General features: G+C 42.8%; 1 pseudogene; it reads right to left on the bottom strand.

Moving 5' to 3' along the window:
* Positions 1 to 3,187: 3,187 nt before the first annotated feature.
* Positions 3,188 to 3,727, bottom strand: LOC122004335 (annotated as a pseudogene).
* Positions 3,728 to 24,114: the final 20,387 nt, after the last annotated feature.

Genomic DNA, 24,114 nt, shown 5'->3' with positions numbered 1-24,114 from the left:
GTTAAAGCTAGGTTCTTTTTCTTGTGAGAACATGCTTGATTTCATACTTATATGATATGTGAATTTTATGTGTTGATAGTTAAGTTCTCATCCTTCATGTTGTGACAAAAACAAGGAGATTTCTATACATATGTTTCGGCCAACATGACTTATAGGCCTCAGGTCAAGAATTTTACATAGAAACCATAGTAGTTGTACTCTTTTATGATGTAGGAAATTTTATATGTGGATAACTTAATTTTTTTTATGCTTGATATGGAATGAAAAATCATGAAACCCTACTGATATGTTTCGGCCAAATTTAGATAAATAAGTTAGGGTTAGAATTTTGAATTAAAATAGTCTCATTCATGAAGTATGGTGACTTGTAAGTGCTTGTACAATGGCTTGTAGATACTTAGATTAAGTTTGCATGTTATATGGTTAAGTTTTATGCTTCATATGGAATAAAATGATATTAAACCCTACTGATATGTTTCGGCCAAGTTGAGATAAATAGGTTAGGGTTAAAGTTTTGAACTCAAATAGGCTTATTCATGAAGTATAGTGCCTTGTATATACTTGTATAGTGCCTTGTATATGCTTAGATCAAATTTGCATGTTATATGTTTAAGTTGTATGCTTCATATGGAATAAAATGATATGAAACCCTACTGATATGTTTCGGCCAAGTTGAGATAAATAGGTTAGGGTTAAAGTTTTGAACTCAAATAGGCTTATTCATGAAGTATAGTGCCTTGTATATGCTTGTATAGTGCCTTGTATATGCTTAGATCAAATTTGCATGTTATATGTTTAAGTTGTATGCTTCATATGGAATAAACTGATATGAAACCCTACTGATATGTTTCGGCCAAGTTGAGATAAATAGGTTAGGGTTAAAGTTTTGAACTCAAATAGGCTTATTCATGAAGTATAGTGCCTTGTATATGCTTGTATAGTGCCTTGTATATGCTTAGATCAAATTTGCATGTTATATGTTTAAGTTGTATGCTTCATATGGAATAAAATGATATGAAACCCTACTTATATGTTTCGGCCAAATTGAGATAAATAGGTTAAGGTTAGAGTTTTGAACTCAAACATGCTTATTCATGAAGTATAATGCCTTGTATGTGCTTAGGTCAAGTTTACATGTTATGTGGATAAGTTTTATGCTTCATATGGAACCAAATGATATAAGAACCCTACTGATATGTTTCGGCCAAATTGAGATAAATGGATTAAGGTTAGAGTGTTGAACTCAAACATGCTTATTCATGAAGTATAATGCCTTGTATGTGTTTAGATCAAGTTTACATGTTATGTGGGTAAGTTCTATGCTTAATATGGAATGAAATGAGGATGAAACCTACTGATGTGGTTCAGCCAAGATGGATTAATTGGGTTAGGAAAGAGTTTAAACCTAACTAAACATGTTATGTATTCTCATGATATGTAGCCTTTGATATATGAGTAGATTAAGCTTTCATGCTTCATGATATGATAAAAATATGCCTTATGATATGTTGCATTGCTATGTCTTATGATATGATATGTCATGTTCATGATATGATATGATAGACTTATGACATGATATGCCATGTTAATGATATGATATGCTAGACTCATGATATGATATGCCATGTTCATGATATGTATGCTAAGTTCATGAGATGATATGTCATGTTTGATGATATGAAAATGACATGTTATACTTTATGTTATGATAAGAACATGTTATGTTTCATAATGCATGTATGAATGGCTTATGTAAGAAGAAAAGCCTAAAGAGTTGCTTCCCTTAAGCTGGGACCAAGAGCACTCTTCATGTTATGGAAAAGAGTTGCTTCCCTTAAGTTGGGATCAAGAGCACTCTTCATGCTATGGTAAAGAGATGCTTCCCTTAAGTTGGGATCAAGAGCTCTCTTAATGATATGACAAGAATTATGACATGTATGATATGATGAGATATGATATGCATGATATTTTACTTTGTATGGCTTGTACCAAGGGTGGACTCCATAAGCGCCCCGGGGTCGACGGACTATGAACGGACCTCGTTAAGGGATGGGCTCCTCAGTACGCCCCTAGGTCGACGGACTATGAACGGACCTAGATCCCTAGTAGGTTCGGGGCTAGCTACCCTGTCCTAGGGATTGCGCGCATTTATGTTTACATGTGGTACAAGCCAGGGCCCTTCTCATGATGATGATATGATATTCAAGTATGTATACTATATGTTTTGAAAGAAGCATGATGCATATGTGCATTCCATGATACATGTTTTAAAAATATACATATTGCATCTACATGCACATATTTATGAAATTATGTTTATGCACCCTTATGAACAGGTATGAGTTATGATACATGTTTACATGATATGATAGACTTCATGATATGTGCTTACAGAATGTGATATGAATCATGATATACACTCACATGATATACTTTGATATGTTATGCTCCTTATGTGATATGATATATTATGTTATGCTTTCTCTCATGTTATGAGATGTTATGGTTTTTTACATGATAAGATATGTTCTATGTTATGATTCTCCATGCTATGTTATGCTATGCTATGGTTTCTACATGTTATGTTATGTTATGTGTTTTTTCGGATTTATGGGTAGGCAAGGACCTCACTAAGCCTTTGGCTTATAGCTACACATTTTTCCTTGTACTGCAGATAAAGGCAAGGAATGGATCAATTAAGGGGAGTAGCAGGAAAGGTGATGGATGTGTGTGGAAGTGCTCGGTGGATAGATCTACTTAAGTTTTGGAACTTATAATTAGTTAAGCTGTGCATGTGAACTAAGTTGGACCCTATGCTTATGATGATGATTTCAGCTAGTATTTCATACACTTATGATATTTTACTCATGTTAGAATGATGATGATATGATGAAATGTTCAGTATGCTTTGATTCACATGCCATGATAAGTAAACTAAATGCATATGATAAAAGAAAAAAAAAATTAAATAAGTCTTCCGCTGCCATGAATCCATATGCATTAGTAATTGATGTCTATGTTTCAGTGACGTCCATCCCTCCGGGGTGGCCTTAGTGCTACCTGGAAGGGCGGGCGTTACAGCTGTATCGCCAGAGACGGATAATTCAAGCGATAGAGAATAAGAATCAATTCTTATAGCTTGAATCTCTTCTGCTCTAGTAGCTAAGTTCTTCTTCTCTTTCCTTTATTAGGAATAAACAAGTCTCAGTCTTAATAGGAATGGAATAAAAGTGACTGTTGCTCTTTGCTTCACTTCATAATGAGATTCAAAACTGATGCTTCCTTGGCCGTGTAGAACATGGATTTCATTCCTACAAGTGATCCCCCATCCAGGATTGGAAGAAGTGCTATATGAGGACTTCGAAATCAAATAGAATCTCTTTCTTTCCATTCCTCGTGAGCCACTTAGTTCTCCGAAACAAGAGATGAAAGTGATCTTCTTCCTTTTTCCCAATAAGTCGACGGCGTTACACCATTGGGAGACTTTGAATAAACTAGACTACATATAGGATAGACCGGTGCTCAAACCTTTTCTCAAGATATCTTCCGGGTCGTTCCGGGGCCTCAAAGAATTGTTCTCCCGGTGTGAAAGCAGTTGGTTCCGTAGTTTGAGAATTCTGCTGATCCCAAGTACCCCATCTCCATCATTGATATGGCAATATATAAAGTCAAGAGGAAAAGGCAAGACCAGAAGTGTGAAATAAGTTCATTTCTCTAGTTGAGGCATTCTTGATTGAGAACCGATGATTCCCTCCGGACTGAAAGAGAGTCCTTCCTGTACGAGTATAGTGAAAAAACGAGAGGTTGGGTTGGTTGTTGATCAACAGAAAGCATGGGAAATAAGGGCATCATCATTCAGCGAAATTCTCACATATCATGCACTTGGAAATCCTGACAACGGAGAATGCAGCGTTACGAAGACTGACTACCTAGCAAGAAGGATGCGCTAACGCGAGTAGTATTTCTTTCGCGCAGCTCAATCCGTTGCTTCTTCCCTCACTGAACATGAACTCAGTCTCTACTACACCAAAATCATTTCTTGACGTGAACAGACGCTTTCTTCTCTTATCTTATTTCTAGTTAAATGAACCTTTATTACTAAAATCAAACTTGACTTTGGCCAATTTCACACCTTCCGAATGTCTCATTTGACCGAATGTGACAGCTAATCAAAAGACACCAATTCGCTTTCAGAGTGATAATGAATTCTAGTTTCTTCCCAATGAAACTCTCTCTTCTATCTTTCGTTCTCGAAGGCGCATCCGGGGACCGGCTTCTAAGGTATCTAAACCACTCAAGGCGTTGCACTCTGGGCGAACGCTTTCGATCATAGCATCTTGAACTCTCACTAGAGATAGAAGATGAACATCCTTTCTTTCTAATGATGAATATAGTTACCTAATCAATGCTGAGAGATTTGACTATACAAGATTTTCTTGATGCTGATTATGATATCATTGACCACAAAAAAAATCTCATCTGGCGAGGTTCACTCAATAAGGGTTTGAACTTATCGACGTAACCCTATCCTTCTTTGCCTCATCTGATTCTCTTATGAGATTTCCTGTCTCGATAAGCCCATGTGCGCTGGAATGATACGTTTATACTCCCATCCTTCTATTAAGTTGAATACTCACACTGGAAATAATAACAGAATACCGGAGATTAGCTGCTATTCTTTCCTGGTGGTACCAAAACCAAAAAAATCTGTGCAATGGCCCGGACTTCAAATGTTAATGAGTTTTCAATTCCCGTCTAGATACACCGGAATACGCTGCATAGAACTCGTGCTCTATCCAAGCTACCAAGATCAGTGCAATAGCTGCTGCTCCAGTCAGTGATCAGTGCGATAAGTTAGTTCACTTAGGACAGAGTGGTACATAAATTCATAGCGACATCCTTTCTTTCTACTAGTTCTTACAAAAAAAATTTGCAGGAAGGAAAGACTTCGTTTACTTCCCGCTTCCCGTCCGTATTGTATGACTTGACTGTATGTAGGGAAGACCGCCTCAAATGGTATTTAATCTCTCTTTCCATTTCCAAGACACCTGTGTTAAGGAGTTTCCATGAAAGCTATGCTATGCCTTTTGACCTCTCCCTATACGCTGGCTGTATCGAGTGTCTTGTCTAAAGTAGGAGCACCTAAAGCTATGACTTGAAGAATATCCGTAATAGAAAGAGAATGCATCTCCGAAGAAAGAGGCGAGCAAAGGCTTCAATGGGAGCAAACGGCTGTCCAAGTGGAAGTATGAGGGTGGTCCAGGTAAAAGCTTTGATCCATGGGCTAGCTAAAGGCCAGCCAAACCAAAGTCAAAGACGTACTCGTAGGTCTCCTTGATGAGCGAACAAGCACAAGGCCTAATATGAACTTGGAGCTGCAAAATCCCAAACAAAAGTCGTTCTCCACTCATCCTTTCTTCCACTTCTTCATGACCTTCAAAATCTCCTTCTCCTGCCACTGAGAAGAGCTCTCCTCCTGGTCATAGTCGCTCGGGTCCAACAGAACGGTATGAATATGAGAGAAAAGTGTCCTATATATCTTACTGGACTAAACCAAGACAACTACTTATAGGACTGCCTGCCATCCACACCGAGCCGTATCAGATGGATATACACCTAGGCAAATACGTAACGGCACAAAGTCAATCTGATTGGCTGCCCGTCACCTGTAATGGGCTAGTTCATTTTGGTTCGAATGAATTCGAAACTCAAGTCAAGGCATCGAATATGAATTAAAGTCCATTTTACCCTGATAACTAATGGAAACTCTAGGACAAAATCCTACCACAGTAGATCTCGCTTCTCCGGGCGGGGAACTTCTATTGTTATGTTAGAAGGGTTGCCCCAAGCGCCTTTAGGGACCTAGTACGCACGACTTGCCGAGTGAGATGCCCCTACCGTCATAGCTTCAGATTGCCAACCTCACTTTAGCCCTTAGACACTCAAAATGCGCTGCCCCACCGAGGCTTCTTCAGTGGATTCGACAGATTCAGATTGAGATTGCACTTCCACTATCCCTGGTCTCAATTGTCCTGATACAGGCTCATTAGAAGTGGATCTTCCTCATTGATTACCTGATGAGTGAGGCCTTGTCACAGGGACTATTCACCCAGAGGTTCCACCACTCACTCTGAGTGAGTGGCACCACTTGCTACTCTCCACCACCGAGTGCTTCACGGGAATCAGTGCATGAAGGGACTGTCAGAGCAGAGGCGTGATGGGCATTTTCTCGAAAGGAATGAAACTCTTCTGAGTATCACTCTCTATTATGAAAGACGTTTTGGCCTACTTTTTTCTTTATCGAAAAGGATGACTCTTGCTTGAAAATCAATCTCATCATTGTGACGAGACCCCTTAGGTCTATGAAGCTCTCACATCTTTGTTGATTATTTGTTTTCTACGCTGCTGTTCCAGAGGAAGCTACTGATACAGTGGTTTTCTCAGCTAGGCAAGTAGAAGTGACCGTGGTTTTCAATTATAGTTGATAGTGGAAGACACAGGGATACCAGGGCCCTCTCTTTTTGATGGAATTTCATCCACAGAACCGAGAACAGATGGAATTGCCACTGCACCATGGGCGGATGTGGCTCAGGTTGGTTGTTAAGGAGCCTTCGTGAAGAGCCCGATGTATTCAAATAGACTTATGCTTGCGGAGGGATGTAAGGACTACTTTTCTGAATATTTCATTCTTTAGCGGATTTCTTTATTCGATCCGGCCCGAAAGGAAAAACCAAAAAATCAGTCATGAACCAAACCCCAGTTTTCAGGCTCTCATGAAGCCTTAGGGCGAAAGCGATTATTCCTCTCACATTGGGAACTTAGCTAACTTCCTAAATGGAGACTGAGGCGCATTCGCAATAATACATCTATGACTAGAGAATGAGGTATATGAAGAATAGATCTAGCAATACAATCACCAAACTATTAACACTTCCAATACCCATACCATCAACTCAAAGGAAAACCATTTTGTCACCACGGAGCATAACTGCAACTAAAACTATTACCAGACAACTATACTGGCACGCCATCTATACAGGCACGCATACTCTTTTCAAAGCAAAAAGCACCTCCTACACTTGAGAACTACAACGCATTGGAAACGAAGCAGATAGTCACCATTACCATAAGACCAGCTACCAACTAATGGTGCTTTTCTTACTTAAGACTCATGGAGAGGAAGAAAAGTCCTAACACCTGCAAAAAAGAAGATTGATTATCCCTATAGGGCGCCATCCTTGGCAACGCAGCAGACAGTTCCTTTAGTGCATTAGACCTGGAAAAGTCAACCGGAGGTGCTTTCAGGAGTCTGAGTTCCAGGAAAAATTAATCAAAGACAAGACTGCCGATTCCCCTTGTTGAATTCCCCCCTTTCAAGCTTACTTTTCTCAGCTCAAACGGATAATTCAAGAAGAAAAACATCCTAATCCACTCTATATAAGATCTTTCTTTCTAGAACTAGATAAGCCAAGTTCGAAAGTGGACTAGTTAGAGAAGGCTGGCATGAAATCAATAAAGAATCACTTAAAAAATGAGACTAAGCTTCCTCATTTGCTCTGTCTGCAGCGTGAATAAAGAAAAGAGGCAGAGAAAGCTTCCCTCTCCGATCAGTGCCTTCAACAATTCAATGTTAGAGATGCGGCATAAGTGGTCTTGAATCTTAGGCAGTGGACGGGCTTAGAAGGATTCTCCAAGTCAATCCCACGTATGAAGACCACCCATCGCCTATGACTAGGAAGAATGGAATGACTCTTTTCACGAAAGTCTTAGCCGGTGCTTCTTTCCGCCTTAGACGATGTACCAGAAGAGTGCGGCAAGGTTCTTATGCTATCGATGTGAGGAAGAGGAAAAGAAGGATACAAAGGATGTTTCCTCAATAAAGTTATGCCAATTTTCCCGAGGAAAAGCCGACCCAAGCGATCGGTGAAAGCACAAGCAGTCATATAGAATGTATAATTAGGCTTGAGCACAAGGAACTTCACTGCACAATTGAAAGAGAAAGATGAGATAAAGATCGATTTGAGAACAGACGATCTGCGGCATATACTATTTCCATGACATGAGAGAGAATCCGCTTTGTCCATGAGTGGGATTTTCTTGACTTTCCTTCGACGCAGGAAGCATCGAATTGCATGTGAAAAGCATGATTATGCTTAGGGAAGGAAGAAGAAAGAGAAGATGCGGCTACTTGAGAAGCAGTTGGGAGTTAGGAGGAATGCGCTCTTAAAGAAATGCCACTAGTATACATAAAGAGGCTTAGCAATCATTCGAAAGTTGGGATGGAGCCAGACAGAAGGGATTGTTTGCTTAAAAGTGTCTATATATATATATCGGGCTCTTGAAATTATATCAAATAGAATAGGGGATGTAGACCCGTTTTAATGCCAAAAGATAGGCCTTCTCGAGCCTTTGAGTGAACTACTCATTGTTGTCTTGCCCCAACCCAAGGACGGACTGGGAAGTTCTTCCCCTTCAACTTGACCAGCTTAATCACCTAAAGCCTATGAATGAATCTCAACCCCAGATCCGGATACGAAGTGAAGGTTGCAATTCTACAGTTAGAAGATAGTCGTGTCAAGATCATATTTAATGATGTGAAACTAGATGTTTATGAGTAGCCCTTTGAAAGCAATGCAGGCGAAGAAGTTTGAAATGACATCAGCAAGGAGAGGGTTTCAACCGAGACCACTAAATAGTTACGCGCATCCCCTGGTTCTATCAAAGTAGCTTCTTCAAGCCTGGAAAAAGAGAAAGAATCAAATTCCTTCCTTGATGACTAAGGTTGTAGGAGTCAATTTATAGAATCCGTAGCAGGTCGAAAGGGTCATCATTCTTTTTATGTCTGCGCATGAATGATCCACTTGCCGCCGCTGACGTGACCACCCCAATAGATATGCCTCGATCGGTGGCAGATCCACTATAGGGAGAATGTGTTGGGAGACGACCTCTTATTAGCCAGGGTTTCGACGAAAAAAAAAAGAGAAAAAAAACGCAGTAGAGTTCATGGCTTTGGGAAAGACCATTGTATACTTCTCGTCCCTTCCTTTAGTCACACGTCGCTTCGCTCGTCCCTTCCTTTAGTCACACGTCGCTTCACTCGTCCCTTCTCTTTATTTTGATCCCGTTACCTCCGCATAGAAGGTTCGCGAACTCAACTCCTTTACGTCTGATGTCGCTGAAGTAGTTAGACAGATCCAAAGTAAACTCACTCATTTCCGTCCTCGTGCTCTCCGATTAGGTCTAAAGAAGAAAAGTAGAGGAATGAGGGCACGGTAGGTTAGGTGCTACTATAGTATCATAAAGCAATAGATGAGTTCATTTCATTCAGAAGCAACCATGAATTTAATGATGAAGTAGTAGTTGCAACTCTACTCATAGTCTCATTCAGCAACCAATCATTTCTAGTTAAGCAATAAGATGAGTTCATTGAATGAATCAGTAGTAGACGACAACTATAGATTCTCAATCAAGAAGAGCTGGCCCAACGTCAATTCAAATCCTGAAGAGAGAGGCGGAGAGCATAACTCTCCGAAAAAAAGAAGATCCTCGCCCGTGAGCACTCCATCTCTTCACTCATTCACAATTCTTTTCTCACTCCGCACTCGTTCTAGTCGAGTAGTAGAGCTCGACTTTGCTTCAACTACTTGAACGACTTAGACTATTGTTTCGCCTACTCACTCGGATCCACACCCCTCCGACAGGCCGCCTATTTTGAGATTGAACGCTCTACAATCACTTTAATCGCAATCACCTTCTTTGCTTTGATATTATTCCGTTCTCCCACAGGGTCTAAATAAAGAGAACCCTGCCTCACCGCATCATCAACTACCGCGTCACTGTCGTTCGTTCCTTAAGAAAAGAATGCAGTCGGAGAGGAGAGTCTTTCCCCCCACCTTAGCGGTTCTACTCTAGCTGTCCTGACACCTCCTCTAGTCCCATCCTTCTCCCGATCGGGTCAAGTTCTCGCTCCCGAAATAGCTCATGGGTCTCCTACATTAAGAGGGTGGCTCTCTCTTTATCCTTATAGCTCTTCTTTATACCTATTCCTATATGATCGTCGGATTCACGAGCGGGCCTAATTAAGTTGAACTCGCTTATCCTTATCACTTACACTACTCTTCGACTTCGCTTATATTGAGATGAGATATAGTTGAGACAGCTCGCAGCGAGCGAGCGCAACGGAGTGGAATTCTGGAGCCCTCCAGCGAGGAAGGAGCCCTCCTTCTATAGAGAAGGTGGTCTCGACCAAGACGCGAAGTCGAGAGAATAGGCGGGGACAGGAAAAGAACCTAGCGAGCAGTAGGAAAGCGAGCCGGCAAGTGGAGCGAGCGAGCGGAAAGAGCGAGCCAGCGTGTTAAGCGAGAACTCCGGGCAAAATCAAGTAGTGGAGCTGAGCCAAATAGAGCAGATTTAAGGAATGGCCCACTTGCGAGCCCACCGCTAAGGCTCATGCAAGCTCTAAAGTGAATGAAACTTACTTCTATCTATCTAATAAGTCAGATCAAGATCCTCATTCTCTCTCACTCATCTATCTCTCGCTTCAATCTCTTTCTCCATCTCAGAAGTTCTTTTCTTTCTTTTCTATGCCTCTTGACTCATTCTTTTCTATGATCACCCTCTTCTCTTAGCATAAATCCCTTTCTAGATCCTGGTCCGCTCTTTCTCCATTATTCTCTATTAGTTCTAATGTTCTCTTGGGTTAGGTTTGACCAGCATAGGAGTTTGGATTAGTTAGGCATCTCCATAAGAGTCAGTCCTTCGCCGACATTGCTAAAGAAGTGAAGCACTTGGTGGAGGGTAGACTTGACCTTCTGCTTTTGCAGCTGACAATCCATGGTTACAGGCGGCCCTCTCATCTCAATCTAAACAGTCGCGTGGGAGACTGAACTACCCTCCACACTCAAGGGGATGCAGGACATGAATTAAGAGCTTCGGAGCCCGCATGTCTATCATCTCACTTTCATTCCCGGAACCAGAGACTCTCAAAGGAACTCTCGTCTGAACAATGCGTCACTCTTATGTGCATAGCTATTGAAGAAGCCACCGCTGACCACCGCTCTTTCTAGTCTCCTATGTGGCCCACCAGCGATGCGGAACGGAGTGGAGCGGAGCCGACCAGAAAGGCTTGAATCGGCATGATCTTCTTTCTCGCACGTCGCTATGCTCGTACCTCTTCTTCTTTATGTGATTAGGGCTTGCCCTCCCTTTTCCCTTCCGCTCCGCGCCTGTCGTTCATTTGCTTTTTCGATCGTCAACAGGGATTGAACCAAGAGTCTTTCGTCTAGTCTAGTCTAGTATGGAGTGAGAGTCCTTCTTCCCTCCCATCGCTGGCTCGTTCATTCCACTCGCTGGTCTAATATGTCTTGCCATCTCCTTTGAGTCTGCTCTCTGCCGCATTCCGTTTCACTCGTCCTAATGGTCGGCTCGTTCATTCCACTCGCTGCTCGCTCATCCCGCTCGCTGATTCGATCTTGCCTTCTAATGACATATTCGTTCATTCCACTCGCTGCATCGGCTAAGTTGCGTGCGCGGAATCTTAGCTGAGTTCGGTCGTATCGGGCAGGTCATCCCACCAGGCGGGCAGTTTAGCGTTTCTAAGAGAGGAGTGGCCAGGAAGGACTCCAGGAGCCGTGGCAGAAGTGTGGTTGTCCGGGTTGCCCTGACCGGGATCGCACATAGGAAGAGAGGGGAATGGAGGTTCAGGCCCCCTCCCGACTAGTGGTCTCGCATGGGACTAGTGGTCTCGCATGGAAGAGCCCGGGGGAAAAGGACCTTAATCGAGGGAGGGCCTCAGCCCCGACCGATATAGAGCATCAGAGTTTCTGACTATGCGACAGTACAAGACCCGACTAAGCTGCCCATCAGATACCACTCATGCGGGACAACCAATAGCCGAATAGTTGAACTCTGAACAGGTATTCTTGCTAGGCAGATTCCTAGCCCAACTACTTACAAGATTCTTGAATGAGTAGTTGATTCGATGTGGAAAGAAGACTACTTAAATGCGAAGTCGAAGAAGATCTGGGTGGAGGAAGGATGCCTCTCCTCAGCCGGTGCTGTCCCCGTGGTGGAGCAGCATCTACTGTCCACTATGCATCTCCGACAGTCCACTGCAAAGTCCCCGGAGCTCGTCCTGGTAGCCCTCGATCAGCGGGAGGCATGCGGATCATAGTAGATGCGAAACAATAGTAGAAGTCTCCAACGGGAGAAACCCCACAAAGCCAGAAAGCAGGTCTGCGGACAGAAAGGGGAGAATCCGCCGGGCACTGTAAGGGGACAGAAAGAAGGAAAGAATGGGGGCAGCTGCACTCGTAACCGAAAGCTCATACCTGATAGATGAAATTCTATGAAGGTGTGCTAACGCTAGCAGATCCTGGTGGCATGATCAAATCCAGGAGCAAACGGGCGAGTGTGAGTATAACGACCCAGCCCGCGACGTAGATCACATCCATCAAGAAATGAATCGTAGTCGAGGAGCAAACGCAAATTAGCAGCGACATAGAGCCTAATTTGGGAACCGCACTATGACTGATGTGATGAGGGGCGAGTGATAACGACGCGGCTCTCCCACCAAACCAACACTAATGCAAGACATCTACTCCCATCCGCCGAATTAGAGCTATTTGACAAGCACACGATTCCTACGATTGAAAAGCACGGGTTCCTATGTTAGGAACCCATGGGCAGATCAGTAGTACTTTTTCATAGCATGGAGCTCTCTCCCCAACCCTGTACTTCCTTCCTCTCGTTGGCATGCTCCCGATCTCTACAGCAAAGCACTTCACTTATTTTAAAAACTCATTCATGGAACAAAACAATTGATTAGGAACTTCTCAGAGAGACTGTAGAGAGACTGTAGAGAGACTCATCGCTCATAATATATAACTCATACGATAGTCATTACGTCAATTCTCATTCTCTCTCTGTGCCATTCATTCGGTTGCATTTCAATCATCTCTTCATTTGATCCCTTAGTGCTAATCGTAGAAAGACCAATTAGTCAAGTCTTAGATACATTAGTGCTAGTCGTATAAATGACTGGTATGGCAATGGCATGAGAAAGCTTTGCTGAGAGTGAAGCTATTAGCGCCGTGGCATTCTCATCGCTATCTCAAGTATTCTGCCAAGCATCTCATCGCTATCTCAAGTATTCTACCAAGCATTCAGTCATTGGAGTTTCCGTGAGATGCGTACGGGAAGCAAAAGAGAAAAGACAGATGTCAACGTCCTAATCCCCAGGTAGCGGGAAGAGAATCAAGTGAGACCAACGAATAAGAGGAGCGAACTCAAGCTCACTCCTCAAGTACCACAAGTAGGTCAAGCCAAGGTGCGCCTGATCGACCAGAGATCCCAGTCAAGTCCTCAGTACTTCCGCAATCAAAGTCATTCCAGTCTTCAGTGAGTGTAAGACTATGTATGCTACCGCGTAAGGAGGTAGAAATTCCCTTTCTTTAGGTACCAATTCACGAACTGAAAAGTGGGCTCACCTCCATGGTCTATGCCTCTCTATCACTAGAGAGCCCAATCATCCCCTTATAAGGTCAGAACCCGACCCCGGCGCTAAGCAACTTGAATTTTTTCCTCTACAGAGTAAGCTTCACTCTTTTGATTCCCGTTCAGAGTTCTATCAATTTAATCAATCGCACAATTGAGAAAGTGGTTGACCTACCTTTTGACCCTACACCTCGACAGAAAAGGCACTTTCATTAGGTTAGGCACCTCTTTCTATAATCAAGATATGAACTCTTTCCTATCAATGGTTGGTGGAAGAGAGCCCGCTATGTGAGGTGAAGAACTCGTAGTTGGGCGCCCATGAGATGATCAATCCCTTGAGTCTTCCTAGCTGTGGAATACGAAAGTGGTGGAATTAGAAAGTAGCAAAGCAAGGGAGCTACAATCAGTGTCCCGGTCTTCTTTGTTCAAAGAGTTTGCTTTTATTAGGAATTTGATTAAGTACGCTACCGAGGAGAGACGCTAGGTTATTTGTACACGGCCTTGCAGAGGAGTGCCCTTCCGAACTTCAATAAAGACCAAGAAAGCCTCTCGCTCCCATTCGGGCCGCCCCCTTTTCGCACCTTGCGGTTAGACACCGACCGAAGTAGATTAGTTGAAAAGACAAGAATCGAACTGTCCATTGAGCCGCATGACATTCATTGAAAATCTTTCTCTTGATCCGGGGCACTAAGCGAAGTCGAGAGACATATGATAGATGATATTATAGTGAAACGATATCGTTCATATATAATGAGACTCTCATTGATTCTCTCTAATCGTTCATATGCTTTGCTCAAACTCTCATTGATAACCGTTCAGTCGCTCGTCCTCAGCTCGCTTGAACTGAACTACTCTGCTTTCCAGATCAGGACTCCTTACTTAGAAGAGGCCTCATGAGCTATCAAGTCAACTCAAACTCTTTTATTTCTCTTTAGTGCGTCACTGTCGTTCGTCCCTGCTCTCTTGGCTTCATCATTCTTTTAGTGAATCCCGCTGCCCCCTACAGACCATCCATGCAAGTGAGGTAGAGCTTCTGGAAGGAGGCATTGCTCGCATAGCTCCTTCGACAGGTGACATGGAGTGGTCCTTCGCCTCTCTTTCCGGAGCTCCATTCTATACTCTATTCTTTTAGAAAGAAGATAAGCCAGCTCCCATGCTTGAAAGGATCAAGGGACGAACTATGTTTAGTAGAGGTAGAGTGACGTAGACTTTACTATTCACCAGCACTGGGGCATCCTGTTCTCGCCGCACTTAGTCTATGATGGTGCCGTTCAAAACTCATACCATGAATTTAGGGATCCCAAAGTAGGATCGTCCCTATGCTTAGAAGAAGGATCCTTTCACTGCTCTCTAGAAAGGACTGAGCTCATAGTCAAATGAAGTGAAACCAATGACCTCGGAAGGAGATCTGACGGGCAACTCGCTAATTAAACCTCCCAGACCATCTCTAACTGATATGGCGCAAGGGGACTGACCTGACCTAACGGGAGCACTTCAAAGGACAGGGAATGAGTGTGAATCCAATACTAGGCAGGCTGGCACCACTCTCTGGTAGTTCGTGCAGAAGGGGAGGTCAGTATCCAAGAACGGGAAAAGATTGATAGGTATAGCTAACCAATAACTCTTGGAGCATCTTAAACATCCACTTAGCACCAAGGCATCTTCTTATTCTTGAAAGCAAGCAACCTGTACGCTGGAGTGTCTTTGCCAATAGCTTGACTTGACTCTGTCCTATTCTCTTTGACCAAGAAGTTATAGCGAACTCGTTCCCACTCTCTTCTGCCTAAGCCCAATCCTTGGATCCGTACCCGGGAAAGGAAGGAATCGCTCTACCGCCACATGGTTTGGAATCATTCCCTAAGAGTGGCTGCTAATGCACTTGGCCCTTGTTAGGGCTTGCAACTTCCGAGTCCGGAGCAAACTCAGACTCTAGACTCTATAAAAGAAAGAAAACTCTTTGCTAGAGCAGCTGCCCATTCCCTGGGCTCCGAGGAAGAACAGAATATAAGAAAAGAATGAATGTCTCGCCCACTCAATATTCAATGAGATCTTCCCTCCCGCCTATAGTATAAGCAAGCAAAAGAATCTACCCCGCCTCACAGTTCAGATCTGGTTCTCATCCAGGACAGAAGAGTCTTTATACCGAGTCCCATAGTCGTAGGAGGACCTTAGTAGTAGCGGTACACTGACGAGCCAACCAACAAGGGCTCACTCTTAGTTGGATTAGGACCTCTTCAACCATCTGAATTTGACTCAGCCTTTTCTGAATTGAATTGAGTCGGTAGAGCCCAGTTCCGGCATAGAGTTTTCCGCAGAGAGTCTCTCTTTCCTCCATGCCTGTCCTCGAGTGCTGAATCAGATAAGTAGAAAGATGACATCTGGAATCTCATCTTTCTACAAAGAACCTATTTGATAGAGAGTCAGTAGTGAACCTTTCCTGCCTGGTCTTGCGTAATAATTGGATTCAAAATTCACTCTCGCCATGAACTCTCTCCTCTCAAAAGAAAAAGAGGCAGAGCGAGGAACTTGAATATCTCTCTTTTCTTGGTGATGGGAGTCCTCTTCCAATGGATTGGTTTGGGACGAGGCGAGGGGCGTCAGCCTATGAGCTGGGATCCTTCTCATGAATCAAAGGTCACTTTATAGCATTCCTGTCCCTGACTCTGTAGCACTAAGCGTAAAATGGTGTCATGCTCCTCAGTTTCAAGTTCTTCATGCTATGCTTCATTATTAGGCTAAAGTTCTTATATATTGAGGCCTAGGGGAGTTCGGGTTAAGCTAAGCCTACTACTATGCCTGGGTTCGTACGACCAACTATCAGTTAGTTCCCTGGAAGTAGATATGATGAATCTTTCTTGGTTATCTCCTTCCTCTACCATTAATCTATCTGCAATCTGATCCTACTCTTTTTTTAATGGCATTTGGGGCACGTGAACAACATCTGACTTTTCTTTGCATTCTAATTATTCATTCAAGGTTGGGGACAAAGGAGAGATACTCAAGGGCAGGAGTGGGAGATTTGACTGTGTCTGCTCGCACTGTGCTTAGCCTGATCAGTTATGTGAGCTCGGGTCAGCAAGCTCTCTGTAAGTTCTTCTTTCCAGAGCCAAGCTAGCTGTCGGGAGGGAGCAAGCGAGGGACCAGCCCAAGATCATCATTCAAAGAAAGGAGGAGCGGCCAGCGAGTGGAATGAACTACGTGGAGCGGATGACTTCTTCTCATAGTTGCTACTTCAAGCCTATCCTCCTCTCCTCTTCAAACTACTATGGGCCCTAGCTGGAGGATAGTGAGCACTGAGAGTTGGAGTGAAGTGAGGCCAGGTCTATCAGATGGGAATGGTCTGCCATCTATTGCATCTGGTTCGCCATCATCAAGTCATATAATAGTGGACTTCCTAGTAGTTGATTGCCTCTGAGCAGACAAGTTCATGGTCAGTGTCAGAAAGTCCCCCCGATCCGGACCGGTTGGATAGAAGGAAAGAAACTAGGAGCGAACTAGTGTGAAGAAGGTCAAAAGCTCACTCAAAGGAGCAAAGGCAGTGTCTCGAAAGGAGATTAAGGAATTCAATAATGAGGACAGAATCAAGTGGAAGACCAAAAGACCGATTCAAGAATACAAGTGGAACTGAGAAAGATATGACTGCTACAAGAGAAGAAAAGGAGAAAGTCTAGTTTATAAAGGCGTGAAGGAGCGGCCAATCAGCGATGCGGAATGAACATTGACTCTGATTCTCATATGCGAAGCGGAATGCGGTAGAGAGTACCTACTTAACTTGGCCCCTTGCTAAGCTACATGCGGTACATAGAGAGCACCCTGTCTTACTGAGGGCCCCAGAATCAGAAGGAAAGAACCCTCTGAGCTATGCTCCCTGCCCGCTTACCTATACCTGGACCTCCTTGGCCAGCCCTCTCTTTTTACGTAACCTATCTGGCTTGGCTTTGACCACTAACTAACCTCATTTTTTTGCTATGATCTTTGTCCCTCTCTCTCTAGAGACCTGGCCTTTCTCATTTGAAGGGGTTTGTGTTAGTTAGAGCCCTAGAGCCAATCATTTGATGATTGTATGGACTCATGTATATCATATTCTTGTATATTAATAAAGGCATTTGTTTGGTTATTATACTTATTTATATTAGTGCCAAATAGAATAAGTATAATAGCGTCCTTGAGTAGAAGGTTCATACCTATATCAATCGATTAGTTGAATCGATAGTGAGATGATATAGGGAACACTACTCTAAATCATTCCTAGTCGAGTATTAGCATTCAGGGACAATGTTAATACAATAAGACTAGCATGTAGGTCAGCTCGATGACTTGATCTCACAAGTCATGGATATAGAGATATCAAGCTGACACATGGGTATGCATTAGAGAATGTATATTGAATGACCCGCCATGAGAAAGTATCATGGATCGTTATATGAGTGTCATATATTTTCTCATGTGGCTATTAGTATGGCTATTAGTCCTTAGACCTGAAGTCACCATAGATCCCTACATAAGGAGTTATGTACTTTAGTTTCGTCAAACGTCACCCGTAACTGGGTGGACTATAAAGGCGATTACTGGGTATGTAACGAATTATGCAGAGGGATGTGAGTGATGTAGATGGGATCTATCCCTCCCATATGACGGGAGCGACATCGCTATTCTTGATAGAGTGAGACCACTAAGCGCATGGCCATGCCCAAATGAGTCAACATTAGATGTTGAGCTCATTTGATCGAGTGAGTCTAACTTGGAGTTCAAGATTTAGATTGATTAGAGGATGACATGGTCTATGCCTCATATTGATCAATCTAGATGTCTAGGATAGAAGGACACTTGTCATTATTTTGTGAGTAGTCACAATTGATAGTCACAAGGTGATGTCGGATCTCGACATTCTTGTAACTTGGGTAGTAATGATGTGTTGCTAGATACCGCTCATTACTTATGCTCCTAAATGGGTTTAGGGCATTGCCAACGTTACAAGAACCTATAGGGTCACACACTTAGGACAATTAGGTGGAGATTAGGTTCATATGATGAACCAAGAGGATTAGATTCATTTGATGAATCAAATTGGATTAAGAGTAATCCTAATTGGGCTAACTTGAGTTCGACTCAAGTTGATTCATGTGTTAAATGAGTCTAATTTAGATTTTGACTCATTGAATCAATTTAATTTAATGAATTAGATTCATTATATTAAGTTGGCTCGGATCAAATGGTTGGATTAGATCCACCATGGTAGAGATTGAGTCAAGTTTGACTTGACTTGAGAAGGAAGACCAAAGGTCAATTTTGACTTGACCTTTTGCCACCTCATTGGTGAGTTGGCATTAGGTGGACCAATAATGATGTTCCACATCATCATGGGTGCCACCTCATGGAAGTGACAAAGCCACTCTCTTAATGGTTTTATATTAATTGCAATTAATGCAATTAATGTGATTTTATGGTTTCATATTAATTGCAATTAATGCAATTAATGTGAATTTTGAAATGTGGCCGGCCACTTTGTTTTGGGTGAAAAAATTCATTTTTTCATTCACTTGTGTGCATCTTCCTCCTTCTCCCTCTCAAGCTCTCCCTCTCCCTCTCCTCCCTTGGCCGAACCACATAGGTGCTAGCACACCTTGATTTTTGGTCATTTCCATCTAGTGTGTCCGTGTGGATACTTCTAGAGGACCGGCGCTTGACGGTCTTGAGATCCGGCATCATTTGGACGAGCGGGAACGCGAAGGGCATCGCAACAAAGGTATAAATGGTTTATCCTTATGTAGATCTACTGTAGATTAAAGTTTTTCAAACTCGTACTCGTATTTTCATTCGGTTTTACCTTGCACGAGATCCGTGGCTTGGGCGATTCGGGGTTTCCGCGACGCGAAAAGCGGTTTTCGCGGCCCGAAAAACCCAACAGTGGTATCAGAGCCACGTGCAAGGCTTGTACGAGTTTATTTTTATTTTTGTGAAAAATAAAACCTTCTGTGATTTTCTGTAAAAATTAGTTTTTTATGATTTTATGGGTAATTTTTCCGTAGAAGCGAAGCACAAGTGTCTCGGCACTTGTAGGCTTCGACTACCGGAAAGATCTTTCAAAACCGGCTTCGTTTTGCCCCAAATCCTTTTGGGACAGCGAGCTTGGGTGCCATTAGATCGCAAAGGAGCAACTCACGATGGTTAGATCGTGGGTAGGGGTACTGCCCCTAACCCCGCAAGGGGATTTGCTCCGCGATTGCACTCGAAATCGCTAAAAACGAACCCGCCGGGAAGATTTTTCCGAAACGGCAATGTCTCGACCCAAATCGTTTTGGGACAGCGGGTTTAGGCGCTGTTGGATCACAAAGGAACCCTCGCGATGGTTAGATCGCGGGTAGGGGCGATGCCCTTGGGCCCCGCAAGGGGATCCGTTCCGCGATTGCGCCCGGACCGCCGGGAAATTTTATTGTAAAATTGTAAAATTAATTTTAAAATTATAGAAAATTATGAAAATATATAATTTTGAATTATATATATTAATTTGTGATAGTCATGGCCCAAAGCCCAATATGATTGGTTGTGTTGTAATTCATAATACGGCCTGCGTGCCGTTATGTGTTTGCGAGTGTTGTATTATATTCGCGACCTGCGTGTCGTGCCTTCTCATATTTTCTTGTTGTAAATTAGATTTAGACTCGAATGTAACTTGAGTTTCAAATTGTAATGTACAAATTGGAGCGGTGGAGGGTCCACACGAGACGGAGTTCCGAGGCGGGCACGAGCAACACAAGGTGGTCAAAGGGAGGAGCTTGGAGAAGCTGTTGACCCTAGGTTGACCATTCGATCTTCTCATTGGCTTGAGAAGATCGTAGTAGGGCCATGACTAAATCACAAATAGATTAATTAATTAATTATTATGTATTTGATGCATGTTTAATAATTAATTAATTAATTAGTGCCTTAACGATTAGATTAGATCTAAGTCGTGCACATGATGCACCCTTGCGATTAGATTAGATCTAAGTCGTGCACAAGATGCATCCTTCTCGATTAGATTAGATCTAGATCGAACCAACTCTAAAATGCCTAACCGTGTCGTGATACCTATCACTACCTCGATCACATGTATTGTTGAATCTGCCAAAGCAGAGCAATACATATTATCTTGGTAGGGTACGGAGGGACAATCTTGGTCCCGTCTATCAACGCATGGGTGAATACAAACTCAATTAGATTGAGTATTCATAGTTACTCGGTTGGATCGAGTCAACTATAGGCATTCTTCCAATAGTTGGAAAGATAGGTCAATATCACATCTCTCGGGCGTATTAGCCAAAGCTAACTCGAGTTTTAATATAAATGCGGATATTGATTCTATAAACAAGAGTTGCATAGAGATGTAATTGGTAATCGTTACCTACCGATCATACTAAGCCTTGGGCGTATTAGCCAAAGCTAACTCAAGGGTTAGTATGATGTGGATCTTGTCCCACAGAATTATAGAATTCAGTGGGAGCATCATTTAATTAAAAGGCCTAATTAAATGATTTTTAAGAATATGATATTTATTTCTACAAATTTTCTGTTGTAGATAACCATGACGTCAAATACGAACATTTTCTCTCTGCGATCTGTCCTTAAGAAGGACAAGCTCAACGGAGCAAATTTCCTGGACTGGTACAGGAATCTGAGAATAGTTCTCACCCAAGAACGTAAACTGTACATTCCGGAGGCCCCTCCTTCCACTGCCACGCGAGCAGACCGAGATGCTTACAAGAAGCATCGAGATGACGCATTAGATGTGTCTTGTCTTATGCTCGCAACTATGAACTTTGAGCTTCAGAAGCAACATGAGTTTATGAGCGCTTACGATATGGTTGAACATCTTTGTCACCTATATCAAAGACAAGCAAGGCACTGGAAGAGGAACTCCAAAGAATACCCGGAAGATCTTAAGAAGAAGAGAAATAAGATTTCTACTTTAGGTATAAATGTTATAGAAGTCAACCTCTCTATTTCTTCATCGTGGGTATTAGATACCGGATGTGCTTCGCACATTTGTACTAATGTACAAGCGCTGAGGAATAGCAGAGCATTGACGAAGGGTGAGATAGACCTACGAGTAGGCAATGGAGCACGAGTTGCTGCTATTGCTGTAGGAACTTATCATCTATCTCTGCCCTCTGGGCTAGTACTAGAATTAGACGATTGTTTTCTTGCTTGACAAAGAACATAATAGGTTTCTTGTTTGGACAAGAGAGGATACTCGTTTATAATGAAGAACAAATGTTATTCCGTCTTTTTAAACGATATGTTCTATTGTAGTGCACCTCTGATAAACGGACTCTACATTCTAGACCTAGAGAGCCCTGTCTATAACATAAATACCAAGAGGATCAAGTCGAATGACTTGAACCAAACTTACCTCTGCATTGCCGCTTAGGTCATATAAATGACAAGCGCTTATCCCAACTCCATAAGGATGGTATGCTGGACTCATTTGATTTTGAATCATATGAGGTATGCGAGTCATGCCTACGAGGCAAGATGACCAAGACTCCCTTTAGTGGGCACAGCGAGAGAGTGACTGATTTGTTAGGACTCATACATAGTGATGTATGTGGCCCTTTCAATGTCGCTGCTAGAGGCGGTTATAGATACTTCATCACATTTACTGATGACTTCAGTAGATACGGTTATGTGTACCTGATGACACATAAATCTGAATCCTTTGAAAAGTTCAAAGAATTCAAGAATGAAGTACAGAACCAGCTTGGCAAGAGTATTAAGGTACTTCGATCAGATCGAGGTGGTGAATACTTAAGCCATGAGTTTCGTGACTACTTAGCTGAGTGTGGGATTTTATCTCAACTCACTCCTCCTGGAACACCACAGTTGAATGGTGTATCTAAAAGGAGGAATCGTACCTTATTAGATATGGTACGATCTATGATGAGTCACATAGATCTTCCGACATATCTATGGGGATATGCTCTAGACACGGCAGATTTCATACTCAACCGAGTTCCATCAAAGGCCGTGATAAAGACACCATATAGGATATGGACTGGGAGAGATGCCCAGGTGTCTTTTATGAGGATTTGGGGTTGTGAGGCTTACGTACGACGTCAAGTCTCAGACAAATTAGGACCTAAATCCGACAAGTGCTATTTCATCGGATATCCCAAGGAAACTAAGGGATATTACTTCTACATTCCCAGTCAGCACAAGGTAGTTGTGGCAAAGACTGGGGTCTTTCTAGAAAGGGATTTTGTTTCTAGAAAGACTAGTGGGAGCACGTTCGATCTTGAAGAAGTTCAAGATGCGAACAATAGCACTGATGCCTCGATGGAAATTGAACTGGAACCACAAAGTGTTGTGGATGATGTTGTTCCACAAGGAGTTGAGGAACAACAACCAGTTCAAGTAGACATACCTCTTCGCAGGTCTGATAGGGTACGTCGTCAGCCTGAGAAATACTCATTTCTCTTGTCTGACCATGATGACATTGTGCTTATAGAGGATGAGCCTACCACCTATCAAGAAGCTGTGATGAGACCAGATTATGAGAAATGGCTAGAAGCCATGAGATCCGAGATAGAATCCATGTACACCAACCAAGTATGGACTTTGGTTGATCCACCTGAAGGGGTAAAACCCATTGGGTGCAAGTGGGTCTTAAAGAGAAAGACTGACATGGATGGACTTATCTATAAGGGTCGCTTGGTAGCTAAAGGTTTCAAGCAGATTCATGGTATTGACTATGATGAAACCTTTTCTCCAGTGGCGATGTTTAAGTCCATTCGGATCATGCTTGCTATTGCAGCCTACCGTGACTATGAGATATGGCAGATGGATGTCAAAACCGCGTTTCTGAATGGAAACCTACACGAGGATGTGTACATGACACAACCTGAGGGTTTTGTAGATCCACAGCATACTAGTAGAGTATGCAAGCTGCATAGGTCCATTTATGGACTAAAGCAAGCTTCTCGGAGCTGGAATCTTCGATTCGATGATGCGATCAAACAGTTTGGTTTCTTCAAGAACGAAGATGAGCCTTGTGTCTACAAGAAGGTTGTAGGGGACATAGTTGTCTTCCTCATATTGTATGTGGATGACATACTACTCATTGGGAAGGACATCCCTATGCTTCAGTCTGTCAAGACCTGGCTAGGGAGTTGCTTCTCAATGAAGGACTTAGGTGAGGCATCCCGCATTCTAGGGATACAGATCTATAGAGATAGATCTAAGAGATTGCTTGGCCTAAGTCAGAGTACATACATTGACAAGGTACTCCTTCGGTTTGCCATGCAGAACTCCAAGAAGGGATTTCTGCCGATGTCACATGGCGTGAGTCTTTCGAAGACTCAAGGTCCCTCGTCTAGAGAGGAGAGAGATCGCATGGATCAGATCCCTTATGCATCAGCCATAGGATCGATCATGTACGCCATGCTATGTACTCGACCTGATGTCTCGTATGCTTTGAGCATGACGAGCAGATACCAGTCAGATCCAGGTGAAAGTCACTGGATAGCGGTCAAGAATATTCTTAAGTACTTGAGAAGGACTAAAGAATATTTCTTGATATATGGAGGCAATGATGAACTACCTGTAAAGGGTTACAGTGATGCCAGCTTCCAAACCGATCAG

The sequence above is a fragment of the Zingiber officinale genome, chromosome 7B, assembly GCF_018446385.1.
Source record: "Zingiber officinale cultivar Zhangliang chromosome 7B, Zo_v1.1, whole genome shotgun sequence".
Classification (NCBI taxonomy): domain Eukaryota; kingdom Viridiplantae; phylum Streptophyta; class Magnoliopsida; order Zingiberales; family Zingiberaceae; genus Zingiber; species Zingiber officinale.
The sequence above is the reverse complement of the archived record's forward strand: the minus strand, read 5'-3'. Positions and strand labels throughout refer to the sequence as shown.